The sequence below is a fragment of the Arvicola amphibius genome, chromosome 1 (genome assembly GCF_903992535.2).
Source record: "Arvicola amphibius chromosome 1, mArvAmp1.2, whole genome shotgun sequence".
NCBI classification, from domain to species: domain Eukaryota; kingdom Metazoa; phylum Chordata; class Mammalia; order Rodentia; family Cricetidae; genus Arvicola; species Arvicola amphibius.
Window position 1 is genome coordinate 144,801,599 of NC_052047.1, and position 6,295 is coordinate 144,807,893.

A 6,295-nucleotide genomic window follows, 5' to 3' on the forward strand; every position below is an offset into this window, starting at 1 on the left:
CCTTTTCCTGGATGTGAGTTACTCTAATCAAAGCCCATGGGTTTCTTTGGAGAAAGACTGGTTGACTGTAAAACTTTCTGAAGTGTGACACAGTCTCCTGAGGGGGACCTGCTTCTCCTTCATTCAAGAGGTTCTGGCTGTAAGCTGCCGTGTCTGGGCATTTGTTGAGGAACTGTGATTCATCGTCGCTACAACTCAAAGTAAACTTTTAAAACTGTTTACATTTCTTTTATATGTATGGGTGTTCCGCCTGCATGCATGTCTGTACACCGCTTGCGTGTCTGGTGCCTACAGAGGGCTACAGCAGACACTGGAACGCCTAGGATTGGAGTCACTGCAGATTACTGTAAGCTGCCATGAGGGTGCCAGGAATTGAACCCAGGCCCTCTAGAAAAGCAGTCAGTGCTCCAAAACACTGAGCTGGCTTTCCAGTCCCTCAAGGTAAGTGTTTCATTTGCTCTGGAATTTGCTTATACAGATGGAGTGGGTGCTAAGTAAACCCCTCCCCCATCTGTTGCTCTTTTGGGAACACAGACCACTAAGCTATCCCAGTTGGACCATAATGGACTGCTTGGTGTCTCTGCTGTCCATTAGCATAGCATGCTGGGGGAAAAGAGGGTAGAAATTAACATATGAAAGAAACCAATGGCAGAGGAAGACTGGAAACATCCAACTAGGGGCTGCATCTAAGGGACAGATTACACCCGACTAAAGCTCCGGCTCTCAAACATTCCAAATGTGGAGCATGTAGCCGTGATATAAATGACCCACAGCAGCTCATGACTGCCCTGGCCGAACGCCATCAGGGCTTCTAGCTTTTCCCAGCTCTCAGTCCACTTCCATTCTGAGAAGGGCCTTTCTCTTTCCTTTTATTTTCATTTTAAAGTTACATTCACTTATTTATTTATGTATGTGCATGTGCGCATGCTGTACCGTTCTCTAATTCACAGGATGGAATAGCTATGCTCTCTCCCCACTTCCAGAGTACCGTCGAGTCTTTAGCAGTTTTAGGTGTGGATGAATTGGAGAGCCAGCTCCAGACACCGTCAAGTCCACTAGAGAAATTCATCCTTAGAATTCTGCCTCTCTAGAATCTGCTACTGGAGCCACAAACTGGATTAAATGGAGTTCTTGATAGAGACAGAACTAATAGACGAAATATGGATTATAAAGAAGGATTTGTTAGATTGACTTACACAATACTAGAGATGCTGTTTAGTCCACACAGTTGATCACCTTGGCAGTCCCAGTCTGGTGCTGAAGGTCTGGAGGATTCCTGGAGAGTGTTCAGTTCGTGTTGGAAGAAGGCTGAAGACGCTTGAGTCTGACGTCAGAAGAGGACAGTAGCGGCAGAGACAGACACACGAACTCCAGACCAAGGGAAGGCAAGCAACCAACACTGCTTTTCTTTAGACTTTTTTTGTACTGGGTCACCTGCTGGAAGGTACTCACTCCTGCTGGGTTAGACTGCTCTGGAACCACCTGTTAGAAATAAAACCTGGTAGTTCATTTCCAAATGGGCCCTGAGCAACCTTAAATCCAGTTACCAATGAAAAGAAAACACAAGACCCCTGCTCATGCCTGTTAGTCTAGCTATTCTCTTTTCACAACCCAATATATCCAAACTCTCCTAAGCTGCACACCATCTCGGCCTTTAGAGTAGATGACTTCTAACAGACAAGCCTCCCTGCAAGATGGTGCGTCTGATAAGCGTTAAAACAGGCTCTAAAACACAGAGCGAACCCACACAAGGTTTTTGTCGAGAAAAAGCCACAGAAGGAAGATAAGACCTAGATAACATGTAAGCTCTCACCTTCCTGGGTATTCATAAAAGGGAGGAAGGACCATTGGTTTAGAAAACGTTCTCTGCATTCAGTCAGTGTGCCAGGCTGGCACGCCAGGCTGGTGTCCAACTGTTGAAGAGTTAAGATAAACTGCTGTGTTTCTGCTGCTCTGAGTCTCCAGGACTCCTATTATGAAGTGAGGATCACTTTCTCCTCACAGATGTCACACAAGTGTGTCTCCTAGGTGATTCGGATCCTGTCAAATTGACAGTAAAGATTATCTATCACACACTGGTCTGGTGCAGGAGGAGTGAGTGGCCCACAACCATGTCCAGGCCTGACATGTATGTCTTTGGTCCTGGCTTTTCGCCACCACGGTGACCTAAGAGGTCCCTAACTTGCTGGTGCAGGTTGTGATGGAGGAAGACAATAAATCACATCAGACTGACACCCACGGGTTAGCACAGTGTGATGGTGGCTTTGATATGTCATCTTGACTGATTGGAGATATTCAGATCAAACCCTGCCTCTGAATGTGCATCCCTGAGGGTGCTGCTAGGAGCAAGCAGCAAGGAGAGACAGTGAGGCGGGTGGCCCACCAGGGGTGGCACGCACCTTTAATCCCAGCACTTGGGAGGCAGAGACAGGCATGTTTCTGTGAGTTCAAGGCCAACCTGGTCTGTAGAGCAAGTTCCAGACCGTGCTCCAAAGCTTCAGAGAAACCCTGTCTCAAAAAACAAAAAAAATTATATATAATTTCCTATTAGGAAAATTTTCCAGTTGTTATTTTCCAGTTGCAGTTTGTCATTGTTATGAATCTTAATGCAAACATATGACATGCAGGTTACCCCTGTAAAAAGGTTTTGTTGTTTGTTTTCTAACCACCAAAGGGTAGAGGCTCAATGGGCCGAGAAATTGTTTCAAGCCCTTTGCCAGACTGCTTAGGTCATTGTCTTGCTGCATTACAAGAAATGAACATCCCAGTTTCTGGTTAGCATTTGGTGCTTATGGTTCTGACCCTAATTTTTAACCTTTTATTTTAAGTTCAAAGATTAACAATATAAAACATTTTATAAGCCCAGATGTCCCACAGCCTTATAAATTTAAGTATTTTTAAAATCTTTTTAAAAATTAAAAACTCTTGCCGGGTGGTGGTGGCGCACGCCTTTAATCCCAGCACTCGGGAGGCAGAGGCAGGCGGATCTCTGAGTTTGAGGCCAGCCTGGTCTACAAGAGCTAGATCCAGGACAGGCTCTAGAAACTACAGGGAAACCCTGTCTCGAAAAACCAAAAAAAAAAAAAAAAAATTAAAAACTCTTAAATGTCTTCCTGCAATGTCAAAAATAAAGTACCTCTTTGCTCCCCGCCCCCCCCCCAAAAAAAAAAAAACCAGTGAGGTAGATAGCCTTCCCAGGCCACTGAGATCTACAGTAGAAAATATGGATAGATGGATGGATGGGAGGATGGGAGGATGGATGGATGGATGGATGAACAGAATGTAGTTGTGTATAACTTATTAAATATATACACACATTATCTGGAGAATGCTGACTAATATACATTTTTGTGCCAAGAGCATTTTCTAGAATTGATAGTCTGGTCTCTCTAGATTTAAAACCACTAATAACTCTATTATTAGTACTAAGAAGTTAGGGGCTAAGTAACTCTGCATATGAAACTTGTAAAGAGTTCTTGAAAGCTAAGACATCAGTCCTTTGCTCCTAATATTTCTCAACCAGGTGACCAAAAGGAGGAGCTCAGGGTTTGCACTTCCTACCAAACATCACACAGATGGTCTACAAGCTCCTGTGCTGTGAAGGGCAGCCTTGTCTCCTGCAGATTCAGAGAGGAAATGTGCTGAAAGTCAAATACAGAGCCTCATTCTAGACTCACTAGCTCACAATGCAAGGTAAATCTACTATTGAAACGAGGACATTGACTGGGAAAGACTAGATCCTGAAAGCCGGGATGGGGTCATGTGAGAAGACCCTCATAAATCTGCAGACACCAAGACCCTGTGTTCTGATGGACCTCTCTTGCCAGCCCGTGTGTTTCCCACGGGCAGGAGAGATGGCTTGTTGGTTGAGAGCACATATTGCCCTTCCAGAGGACCTGAGTTCAATTATTAGCACCCGCGACAGATGACTCACAACTCCCTATAACTATAGCTCCAGGGGATCTGACGTCTCTGCCCTCTGTGGGTAACCCCTCCACATATGCAGTATATGCTCACACATACACACACAATTAAAAATAAAATAATGATTTCAAATCAAAGCAGTGGCTCCGACCCCATAGATGGGGCCTCCCTGTCCACCTAAAGGAAGTCTATGATGCCCAAGACAACAACAACAAGGACCAGGCAGGACAACACTGGTCCCTTCCAGCACCACCTCTCCTTGTGTGTTCTACTTTGCTCTTCTGTTGCTGTGATAAACACCATGACCAAAAGCAACTTGGGGAAGAAAGGATTTGTTTGGGTAACATTTGTAGGTAATAGCCTATAACTGAGCGAAGTCAGGGCAAGAGTTCAAGGCAGGAACCAGGAGTCAGGAACCATGGAGGCATGCTGCTTACTGGCCTGATCAGTTCATGCTCAGCTGACTTTCTTATGCATCCCAGGCCCACCAGTCTAGAGATGGCGACACTCACAGTGGACTGGGCCCTCCCACATCAATTATAGGTCAAGACAGTCTCTCACAGATACAGCCATAGGCCAATCTGACGGAGGCAATTCTTTAATGGAGGTTCCCTTTTCGCTAGGTCTGTGTCAAGTTGACAATGAAAACTAACCAACACAATTGTTCCCAGACTTACAAGGTGTGTGCCCATGCATACAGTGTGTGACCCATAAGGATGTGCACTATACTTTAGAAGAATTGAATTCTCCATTTTATACAGACAAGAAACTTAGTAAAAAAGGAAATCATTTGATCTCATGAGGTAATAGACATCAAATGAGACAGTGAGGTAGGACAGGGTCAAACATAAAGTTGAGTCATGACAGATGTATCAGTATGGGAGCACTGGACACAGATCTGTGTCTAATGATGCAGCTCCAGGAATCATGAGGATTAAAGCCAGGCCCGGTGGTGCACTCCTTTAATCCCATTACTGGGGAGACAGAGGCAGGCAGATCTCTGAATTTAAGGCCATCCTGATTTACAAACCAAGGTCAGTCAGAACTGTACAGTGAACCCTATCTTAAAAAAAAAACAAAACAAAACAAAGGCAGTTAGTTGTTAATTAGTTAGTTAGTAAGTCAGACTGATTTTTGTTTGTGGGGATTACATGGTGGTCCACGGTGAAGGAATCAGAAATAGGAGACTTAGATGGCTTTATGTAGAGGGGTGAATGAAGGACATAGGAAGTTGAGTATTCTAGATTAGATTCAACTTGTTAAACTCGTTTGCCCACACTGGAAACGTCCAAAAGGTTGACCTTCACCATGACTATGAGAATCAGACTTGGGGCAAGGGGGCAGGGGCAGTATCTTTCCATTGTTCTGTGACTGCTCATCCCTAACAACTACCTTACACTGAAACCAAAGCTAGCCAATTGGACTCAAATTCAGTGGCAGTCATTGGATCTCAGGGTGGCATGGGCCATGTGGGGGTCCTCAGCGGGCATAAGCACGGAGACCAAAGTTACTATAATGGAGTGCAGAGGCAAAGCCACAGTCGGAGCAGTCTGTTTAGTGCAGACCCGTGGTGCTGGCCGGATTGATCATGGAGATCCTTCGAGGAAACAGAGAAGACATCTGCTAACTTCTTGTTTGATCTTTCTATGGAAAACTTCCAGGATCTGTGAGCAAAAGTGTAACTTGAGTCTTAAAAACAAAAGGTCATAGACTCTAGCAATCCCCAGACAAGAGCCAGTTTATGGATCTGAGCTTCTGCATAAAGGGGACCCTACAGGAGAAATCCTGCCACAATACCCATAAGTCTTCCTGTGGCTCTTTCCTTCCCCCAAGCGGACCCAAGGTCCTTTCTCAGCGAGACTGCCCTGGAGAAGAGGAAATGAGCAGTGTGTTCAGGGTCTTCTCAGAACTGGCTATCAATTGACACTGACTCCAGAAGACTAGATCTTTATGGTGGCCCCACAGTCAGAGTCAGGACTTACAGCAGGAAGAAAATCCATAGAGCGTCAGGTCTGATTCATCTCATTGTGAGCGTACAGGTCCCTAATTCTGTGATCATTTTCCTAGATCTAGAAAAGAAAAAAAGGAACAGATATACTTAACCAGCAACAGGATATTAGTTGGCTCCCTGACCTAAGCAATAAGAGTTGCTATGGTAACAAAGGCCAAGTAGATGCACTAGACTAGAGCCACTTCCAACTGGGGAACCAGTGAGAAGAGTGCACTGGTACTCCTCAGGGGGACTGCAGACACCATGTAGCGAACTGGAACTGCACGATGCAGGGTGACCCAGACATGGGGTACATGCCTGTAAGCCAGGCACTCAGGAGGCAAAGGCAGGAGGGTCACCAGAAGCTCAAGGTCAGTTTGA

At 45.3% G+C, this 6,295-nt stretch overlaps 1 long non-coding RNA gene across 1 annotated transcript; it reads right to left on the minus strand.

The window, feature by feature from the left end:
- Positions 1-853: 853 nt before the first annotated feature.
- LOC119819712 lies at positions 854-5,978 on the minus strand. Its single transcript, XR_005286326.1, has 2 exons — positions 5,907-5,978; positions 854-1,482 (listed from the first exon to the last, which is right to left on the minus strand). It is a non-coding gene; the product is annotated as an uncharacterized LOC119819712 (long non-coding RNA).
- Between the last annotated feature and the right edge of the window lie 317 nt (positions 5,979-6,295).